General features: G+C 40.5%; 1 pseudogene; it reads left to right on the top strand.

Annotated features, from left to right (window-relative positions):
• Nucleotides 1-2,136: 2,136 nt before the first annotated feature.
• On the top strand, nucleotides 2,137-2,654 carry LOC121441929 (annotated as a pseudogene).
• Nucleotides 2,655-10,691: the final 8,037 nt, after the last annotated feature.

Below are 10,691 nucleotides of genomic sequence, written 5' to 3'. Positions count from 1 at the left end.
TCTGTGGTTTTGGAGCCTGTCCTGGAACTAGCTCTTGTAGACCAGGCTGGTCTCAAACTCACAAAGATCCGCCTGCCTCTGCCTCCCAAGTGCTGGGATTAAAGGCGTGTGCCACCACCGCCTGGCTCAGGAAATCAGACTTTAGTTTATTCTAGAGATGATTACTATCTAAGAACTCCCTTGTTTCATTTATCTTACGCTCCACAAAGTCCCTTCCATACTGAAACACACTGGTTTACACTAAAGATCACAGTCTTCAGCTTTTTGTTTAGCCTTTTACTAAATTACTTACTAGATATGCTTTTGTTGCTACTGTTTTATGCATTTGAGTTTCATGATTTCTGGACAACTTCCAGGTCAGTTTCACAATGTTATATTTCTGACGTTTTTGGTACACAGTAGGTGCTATGGAAATATTGACTCATTGACTTCAACTTCTTATGTGGTAAAATTATAAAATAAAATACAGCTGGGGCAAGTCTGAGGCACCTGTTCAGTAGTAGAACACTAACTGAGAATGTATAAGGTTTTGAGTTTGCCAGCACTGGAAAATTGCTAAGGATATGCAGAACTAAAGTAAAATTGAAACAAGTGTTCAAATACTCAAAGTAGGCACAGAGCTATAGGCATGTCATTGTATAAATAGTAGTAGCGTCACTCTCTCATCTCATGGGGCACTGAGCTTCCTTCAACTCTTCCCCTGTTCATCATCTAGAAAACATAAAAGTGATGGGAGGAAGAAACAAAAGATATATCACAAGGTACAGATCATCAGGGAAGCACTTTAAAGATAGGCTTTTTTTCTTGGGCAGGGTTTTCAGGGTGATCGATTGGATACTGGAAATCAAGAGACTCAATCTAGATAAGATTCTGAGGAACCTGTGTTGGAAAAGGTGAAAGGGTTAGCTTCTTAGTCACAACTCTGTTCTCTGACATCCCCAACCCTGTCCAGCCTGAACTTGGGGGTAAGAAGGAACAGAGGCTTACATCAAGACCACTGAAATGGAATAGAACGTGTATGTTGGCCTGGGGTGTCTATTCTCTGAGCAGTATTTTTTTTTTTGAGGACATAGCATGATGGTCTACAGCTGGCCAAAGAAGCAGAACTGTGGGGTTCGAGCCAAGATCTTTTCTCATCAGAGGCAAAACTATAGTCAGGGCCAATATCTCTTCTAATTGTTGGCAGATGTGACCAGACATCCATTTTATTTTTAGTGACTAACTTAAAGTTCTGAAATGTGAACTGTGTTTACTATAATTTGGAAAGTGTAACAGATATTTGAATGCTTAGCTCTTCAGATCCCAGCCCACCATCCTAATAGGCTCCCTGGTCCTCACACCCACTCACATCTGTAGTTCCTTTCTGCCAGTGGACACATCTCGAAGATGCTGTCTGAATCTCTGGATAAATCCTACTCTGTTTGTCTCCATTAGTGTGTTCTCTAAGTCCACTAGCTAACTGTTGGTTCCTTTGCAAATATTTCTTAATGCACTTAAAGTATATTTTTACAGGTAGCATTGATGTTTCCTTTATGTATGTGCTCATTCCTCTTTTATTTCTTTTCCTGACAACCAGGTACAATAATTAATTTATTATGCATAATTTCCTATCATTTTTATTATTTTAATATTATCTCTTAGTGTTTTTTTTTCCCTGTTGCTGTGGTAAAATATCTTGACCAAAGCAATGTTGGGAGAAAGTGTTTACTTCGTTCTCAATTCCAGGTTAAAGTTCATCATGGCAGGGAAGTCACAGCAATAGGTGTTTGAAAGAAATGATGGCATTACATCTATAGTCAAGAGAAAAGTTTCACTTCTGACTTTCCTCTTGAGCCCTGAGGCTGAGGCTGGGGAGAGGAGTGTGTGTGTGTTGGGGGAGGGGCAGGCGAGATGATGAGTTTGGCCTGCATCTCAGCCAAGCAGAGAGCCAGAGCCAGTGGTCTCCTGCAGAGGACTCAGCTGCTGCTGTGCTCAGCCTGCATGTGGGCGTCAGTTTGCCTCCGAGGAGGGAGGGTGTTCCTCAGTGTTCCCTGAGTCTCTTCCGGCACCCACATGGTGGGGAGGATGGAAGCTTGATAAGCCAGAGAACAGTTGAGCTACTTGTGAGGACTGCATGCCCTTTCCAAGCTGAGTCCTATGACTCTTAGGGCCAGCATGACATTCCTGACAGAAAAACTGAATGATTGTCTGGAACGGCCTGAGTATTTCGTGGCAGATTTCATGGCGGTGGTTTTTCTATCAGCACAAAGAAGCAAGAATCTAAGCTCCGAGAGCAGAGCCTGCATTGTGAATACAGAGGACAGGGATGTTGGGATGGGGTACAATGGAATGACAAATAGATGCCGTGATAACCCGTTGCCTGGAGAACAGCAGAAAATATCCTTATGTGTGCCATGGCGAGCTAAATGCTATCATGAACCGAAGGGCTGATGTGAAGGGCTGTCGTGTGTGAGTCGCTTTGTTCCCATGTAATGAATGTGCTAAGCTCGTCATCCAGGCAGATTGAAAGAAGTTATATTCGTGTCGGATAAATACCATGACAGCGAAGAGACAATGGCTGCTAGGCTAATGTAAAACTGGCTGGGGTCACGTTCAGGAAATTCACATAGAAGTACAGCAAGATTGTCACTGACTTTGATTCAATGCCTCGGTGAGTTCTATCATTAATCCCCAAGGAGAATAGGACTCCCTTCCTCTAAGAAGCTGCTGGTGCCTTTAATCTCCATGTTGCACAGCACTTTTCAATAGCCAGCACAGCACACGTAGACATCTAAAGAATAGAAAACCTTGAATCTTCTTTACTGTCCCCACTATCAAATGGATCTGCATCTGTTTAAGCTGTTGGTTTGGATTGGGAAATGAAGGGCCTGTCCACAGGGCTGGAGTGAAGGTCTCTCCACCTTCAAAGCCTTTCTGGCCCGGATGAGGGTGACTCTACAGCGGAGTGTCAGCTGTCTGACATGCACAGAATTCCAACAGCCACACATTGCTGCTACATCCTGGGCTGCACAGGCACACAGTGATGTGAACGTCTGACCTGGAACGAGTGAGGTGCAGCTGATGTGAAGGGCTGTAGTATGTATTGCGCTGTTCCCATGTAAGGAGTGCACCAAACTCAGCATCCAGACAGGTATGAAAGAAGGATGCCTTTAGGGAAAACAGAGGACCAAATGATGGCAGTGGGAAAGTATTTGCTGCAGAGTTGAGGGGAACTCTCGCTCACCTACCCAGAGAAGGCATCTTGGCAGATAATCAGTGCAACTAAACCAGGACTAGCTTGTCAATTTCTGCTTTCCTGCCACACACAGAGCAGTGACACACTATTCCTCTGGAGAGTAGGAATCCCTGGGGTTCCAGCTTCTTATCATTGGTCTGTTGCTCACACAGCACTGTTAACTTTATCCGAGTAATAATGTTCCAAGAGGAGGCAGCTTATCACTCCACCAATGCCTAGCCCTCTGTGTGGTGAACTGTGCGGTGTTGGGTAGCTCCATCCTGTTTCTCTAGCTGTGTGGAAACATGTCACCCCTGACCCATTTGCCAATAAAGTTACTACCCAAGGGTACCTTACAACCAGAGAGTACATTGATTTCTGCCCAGTAAGAGACTTGTGAGGGAATTCTGTCTACCTGGAGGGGGTCCATTCCAGATCCACTGGAGACTGAGGTTGATTTGTGTATCTGGTGCTGTGCCTTCAGCCACACAGACAACATCTTCCTGATCAATGTGGTGGGGAATACTCCACTATGTTCCTTGTTTTTAATTTCACTTAAATTCTAATAAAGATGCTTGGTGCATTTGATAAAATGGTTTTTTCAGCTTCAAGACTATTACCTTTCTCAGGATGCTCTTATTTTTTTCATGGGTTTTTATTTTGTCTCTGAGATTTTTTTGTATTTTGTATTTTGTATGCTGGGGCATTTTAGAATTTGGCTCTTTACCAATATTATTAAAATCTACCAGCACACCACCTCCAAAAAGTAATAAAAGAGTTGAGAGTAGAGAATTATGATATACATTTTAGTGCTTGACTTCCTTTCTCCATCTTATTCAGTTGAGGATCTCTTGCTGAAGGAGTAGTTCCACCACAAATTAACATGTGATCCTCTCTATATGATGTATTTGTTAATATTTTTAGAATTTTTGCATTCACAAGCAGAATCACAGAATCTTGATTAGGAATAGGAACTCTAAGCTTATATTATAATTCATTCATGTGTAAGCATTATGATCTTGGGACAATTAATTAATTAAGAGTGTGGTTTCCTCATTTGTCAAACAGTGGTGATAATACTAGTTGTTCCATGAGAGGATTGCATGTGTGCTTTGGTTATCTGTTGCTGCATAATAAATGTGTTGGGCATATGTCTACAATGGTTTACATTGATTGGCACATGCCAAATCAGTTTCTAGTTTAGCATAGTAAACCACAACATTTACTGGTTTAAAACAAAAATCAGTTTTACAATTGTAGCATGAGAGGGCCTGTTTTTGGTCCCGGCCACCCTGCTAGCTTACACCTGAAATAACCACACAGAAATTGTATTAATTAAATCACTGCCTGGCCTATTGTCTCCAGCCTCTTATTGGCTAACTCTCACATATTAGTTTAACCCATCTCCATTAATGTGTATCACCACTTGACTGTGGCTTACTGGCATGAGTCTAACCAGTGTCCGTCTCCGGCAGGAGAACCATGGCATCTGCCTGTCTCTGCTCTTCTTCCCAGCATTCTGTTCTGTCTTCCCAGCCTACTGAGTTCCACCCTATCAACTAGGCCAAGGCAGTTCCTTTAATAACCAATGAAGGCAACACAAATACAGAAGGGCCTCCTACACCATACAATAACACGTGATTATGTGGATGTGGCTGAGAAGTTACTTCTTTTTCTACATACTCTATTAGTTGAGGTGGCAGTCACTCGAGGAGCCCGGAGGGTCTGGAATGTCTGAGATGGCTCACTGGTATGACTGACAGTTTGTGCTAGGACAACTGGAACTGTTACAGTGGGTATCTATTTATGTGTTGTGGATTTCCATGACCTGGAGGTTAGATTTTTATGAAGAGTCGCAAAGGGGAGTACTAGAAGAGGAAAAGATAGATGCTAGAAGACTTCCTCAAACTCAAGGTTTTGAAGTAGGAAAACATCACTATTTCTTGGGTTCAATATCCTCTTCCAAGTACATAGTATCTGTTGGAAGAATGAAGTTTTAAAGGGATATAGGACTGAATTAACATTTACCTCCTGGTTGTCAATTAGAGAACAGTAATCACTGTCCTTAGATATCACCATAAATTCCTAGCTGTACTCTGACATAACATGGTGAATCCCTTTCCACTGTTCTATTAAAGGTTGCGTGTATACATACATAAAACATCTCATGATCTTTGACTCAGAACACACCTCACACAGAGAACACCTGTTAAGTGCCATTCACAGGCACGGCTTACATTCTAGGGGGAAGTCTGTCTGCAGGAAGGAACTTGGGGCCATTTTAGAATTCTGTTTGTCACAACTGGCAAAAGAGCAAGTAATACAAATATGCATCAATATATGAAAAAGTATATCAGAAAGTAAATACAACATTTTTATCTTTATGAAATAGATGAATTAAAAATTAATACCATAGTATTGGGCAGAATGCAGAGAACCGATCATTTCTACATACTTTCTACATGCTGTCCTTGTCAGGTTATTCAGGTTATATCGCTATACAAGTTTTGAAGGACATCTTGTAACTTAATTCTTGTCTTTCATATTCTCTTAGTTTGCTTTTCTACTCCCAGAAGGAATTATCTTAGAAGCTGCCCCCACTTTAAAAAATAGGGCTTTTCCTTTTTGTTGTAATCACAAAATGGTTTGCAGTGATGCTAAGTGTATAATACTGTAGATAGGAATTATCATTATGTAGACTCTGGGCATATTGAAGTATTTAGAGCCATGCTCTTTTCAAAGTCAGATAAAATGTTTGGGATCACCTCATAAGTTTTCAGCATTCTGATATTAAGAGTTCCTTGGGTCTGAGTATTTCATCTCACACACATAGCAATCACTGTACAATTTCCAAGAAATACTCCTAGTCTGCAGCTGTGTGAGATGTGTGTGAAGACAGTTGAATGAAGAGGTTGTGATGATTTTTCTGCTATATAAAAGCACTGTAAGGCTTAGAAGGAACTCTGGACTGCAATGGTACTTTACACTTAGAAGCAGTGTAGAGAAAGAAAGTAGAGGATAAGGAAACAGGATACTTATATTCTAGCTTTCTTGATTAACCTGCCATTACACCTTATTTATTATTTTTTCTGTATGTGAACCTCATCTCCCTATATTTAGCACTGAGAAGTTTAAACTATATCGACTCTTTGTCACTGTAACTGCATGTTCAAAATATACAAGGAGCTCTGAAAAATGCTGACGTTTAGACTTTATCTATGAGAATATCAATATGGATCTTTGGGGGATAGGGACAAGGGGGACTGGTATTTTTGTGAAAGTTGACTAGCCTTATCTTAGGAATTGTCTCTCATTTCTATGGGATGTTTCAATTCTGATATTTGAGACCCTATTATTCATTGTTTGAAAGATCAAATTCTGACATTGAGCTCATCTTTTTTAGTGGTTATGACAGGTCTTTCTCAAAATTGGACGTTCAAGGTGTATGTGGATCATGGGGTTCACAGAGAATGTGGTAGAGCCAGCTAACAAGGACTGGTGGGAGAGAAAGCTCTGGATAGGATGAGATTGATGTTCACCTCTTCTCTCTCATGGATGGTAAGCACTTTATGTGCCTATCAATAACTCCTGTGATGCTGAACATGGGACGCTTTGGCCATCTTTGATCTTGTCTTTTCCTTAGGTCAGATGAAATGAGTTTAAATCCTTTTCCTCTTCACTCAACAATGGCAGTATTCAACTAATTTTCAAAAGTCAAGGAAAACAAATGATCAAAAATAAGAGAGGTGGTAGTATTTATAGAGAATATAGATTTCAATTTAAATTTAGGTGATGCATAGCCTAGCTGAATTACAGCTTATAAGATACTGGGCCCCAGTTCGTATCTGTTGCCTTAAAATTGAAATTAGATTTTGTTATAGCACACAATATCCAGAATTTGGCCCAGAGTGAATTTAAACAAGGCATTGAGCCAAGTGTTCAGTTATTTGCTCTAATTGCAAGGCAGTCTCCTTTGTCTAAAGTTTATGTTACCCCTTGGCTCCTGTTGCTACCTAGATCCCAAGACTATTCCCTTGCTATGGAGAGATTTCTCTCCTCACTGATTCATCTCCTACTACCCTTCTTTAAGGAATCCTCAAAGACTCCATTTTCTAAGAATCTGACTTTGTCTTGTGGTCATACTTTTAGGGAGTCTTATTAACATTGATTTCCTTGGATTAAGACTCTGCTATCTCTCTTTACAACTTTGCAACCTATTGATCACAGCAGATGAACCTTGTCTTTCTAAGCTTGTAACCAAGACAGTTTTGCACGGAAAGCCCCAAATACTTATTTGGATCATCCAGAGAAAAATTTGTCTTGTCTAGAGTGGTTCTCAGTATTGAGAAAAAGAATGAAGAAAAGCAAGGAAAAAAGTAAATATATAGAAATACCAAAAGTCAAAGCTAGAAATATGTATTTTGTCAGCAAATTCTGAAAATGAGCACAGGCCAGTGTATTAGTTTATTTCTCAGCATTATAAAAAATGCCTGAACATGGGTAATTAAAAATAGAAGCATGCCAACAGGTTAAAGTATTTACTGTGAAACCCGATGACTAGTGTTCCATCCCTGGAACCCAAGTAAAGAATGAAAAGAAAGAACCAGCTCCCCAAAGTTGTTCTGTTTAATTTGTTCATCATGGCATACACAAGGCCACATATACACAATAATAATAATAACAAAGAGAAAAGGGGGTTTAGTTCCATTTTGGAGGCTGGAAATCCAGACATCCAGACCTACATTAGCTTATCATGGCATCAGAATGGTAGGAGCATATGTAAAATTAACCATTACTTCACTAGTAGCAAGGTGATAATTTAGAAACTAGGCAAAGATTTTTATAGATGCTTGTTCTTTTTTAAACTAATTAACTTATATTTAAAAACAGTATTTTCTCATTTTACATAGTAATCCCAGTTCCCTCTCCCTCCCCTTCTCCCACTTCCCCCACCATGTTCTACCAACCCCACCCCCATCCCCTCCTCAGAGAAGTTAAGACTTCCCATGGGGAGTCAACAAAGTCTAGCATGTCAGTTTGTGGCAGGACCAAGGCCATCCCCACTATATTTAGGCTGAGCAAAGTATCCCTCCAAAGAGAATGGACTCCAAAAAAGCCAGTTCAAGCACTAGGGATAACTACTGGTCCTAGTGCCAGTGGCCCCACAGACTGTCCCAGGCACAACAGTAACCCCACATTCAGAGGGCCTAGTATGGTCATCCTAGAACCTTCATCCAACAACTGATGAAAGCAGATGTAGAGAACCACAGCGGAGCATTGGGCCAAGCTCTCAAAGTCCAGCTGAAGAGAGGGAGGAGCCATAATATGAGCAAAGGGGTCAAGACCATGATGGGGATACTCATTGAAACAGCTGACCTGAGCTAATTGGAGCTCACTGATTCTGGACTGACAGCGGGGGAACCAGCACAGATGTTTGTTCTTAGATGAACTACCTCAGTGGCCTGAGAGCAATTCCTTAATCCTTTCTAAGGTCATGTTCCCACTAAATTATTTCCCGCTAGATGTCACCCTCCCGACACTGTCATCTCAGACACCAGGAAATCAACACATAGGCCTCTGTGGGAGGAAAGTCCCCAGTCAAATCATAGACAAGAGGCAAAAGCAAATATCAAAAGTTAGGCTGTCTGTACGAAAGAAAGAAAACAGGACTGAAACAAAAGAACAAAAGAATTACCTTGAAAGAAATTCAAGAGGCACATAGGACTCACTTTATTGATTGCTTTGTGAATAAATCGGCCTTGTTTTTATTTTATTTTTTTCTTGGCTGAATGATCTTATTTTTAAAGTACAGCATCTCAACTGATTGGTATTAAAGTCTCTTCACATTTTTTACCCTGCGTCACAGCTGGGAAGCTGTTGCCTCTCATTTCTGAAGCCGCTGCCACGTATTTCCAGGAATGGTTCTGAAGAGTCTAATTTCTCCTATGATACGTAGATCCTCTGACACTACAGCCTTAGAAGCCTATCATCATAGACATACTTGAAATTTTAGCTTCCCAGCAATAAAATAAACCGATATCAACATTGTAAAGAGGAACCGATTTCCCTCTAACTGGGGGTAGAAGACAATAGTTGAGTCAGAGAGCAGCGATGGCAGATGTTGGCCTTAGATTTCCTCAGAACAGGGTGTCCATACAGTATCCAAAGAGGGCTGAAATTGGATTTAGCAGGATGGAAAGTCAATGTTATTCTCTCTTATAGAAGAAAGGTTTTTTTTCTTTCTTTCTTTCTTTTTTTTTTTGGTTTTTGTTTTTTCCTGAGTCAGGGTTTTTCTGTGTAGCCCTGAGTGCCCTTGAACTCACTCTGTAGACCAGGCTGTTCTGGAACTCAGAGATCTGCCTGCTTTACCTTCCAAGTACTGGGATTAAAGGAGTGTGCTACCACTGCCCGGCAGCAGAATGTGTTTTAAGAGCATGAGATTTAAAATTAGGCAAGTAACTTCATGTCTCAGATCCTGTTTTATTATATGAAAAATGGATATTTGAATAAGAATTCTAGGATTGTTGTCAAGTCCACTGACGTAATATACACGCAGTGCCTGGCAAAGTGCGTGGTTTAGTTAAGTAAATGGAACTTATTATTAATGTTGTTCGTAGTTGGAGTCTCCTGTGATTCCTAGATCTCAGTGCCTTCAACGTAAGACTCCAGATGATAAAGTCCAGACTGCCTGTCTATGGGAGGAGATGAAGCAAAGATAAAAGCACTTCACCAGCTCTGATGGTCTGCCGTAGCTTCACTTTAAGCAGACAGAGTCAGATTGCTGAGATAAGTCAACATTCTTCCATCTGTTTCCACAAAGAACCGATATACAAAGAATTTTCTTCTCCACGTCTTTCTGTTGAAACAACATCCGAGCATGTCTGAATGCGGCTCTAAGCAGGCGATGTTAATCCATTGAGAAAGTTACAGATAAATCTCTCATCTACTGAAGAATAAAAATGTGTTTGGAGGAACTGAGCGAAATTTTGCATGCAAGTATGGCCAGCACATGCCTGAAAAAAATATGAAGTTATGATCTTTTTCTTCTTTGTCTCCTTTGATTCTATAAAAGATATACATAGTATCAGTTCATCCAGCTTGGAAGATGACATCTTACTTTGGGGAGCCTCTGGCTTCATGCCTAATTGCTTAATTTTCTGCAAAAACACTTCCTGAAATCGTTCTTTTATGCAGAGTTAAGTCCATCATTCCCATCAAAATAACTAGTCAATTTAGCAAAAATATGGTTACAGAATTACAAAATCATAAAGTATTAGCCAAGGAAGCATTCTTATTCTAACAAATTAGAAACTTATCTCCTACTTAGGTAGATGGACCAGGGTGACATTTCAACATTTTTACTGATTGACTTCCTGAAGAAGCAGTTGTGTGCTTACAATTTGGAAGATATATAAGAAGCTGAGTATATCTGAGTAGCAAAAATAGTCCCTCCTACATCAAGTCTATAACCTAGTAT

Source organism: Microtus oregoni, unplaced genomic scaffold, assembly GCF_018167655.1.
Source record: "Microtus oregoni isolate MIOR12 unplaced genomic scaffold, Mior012 000084F_ref0000050, whole genome shotgun sequence".
Classification (NCBI taxonomy): domain Eukaryota; kingdom Metazoa; phylum Chordata; class Mammalia; order Rodentia; family Cricetidae; genus Microtus; species Microtus oregoni.
This window is presented reverse-complemented; position numbering and strand designations above follow the sequence as displayed.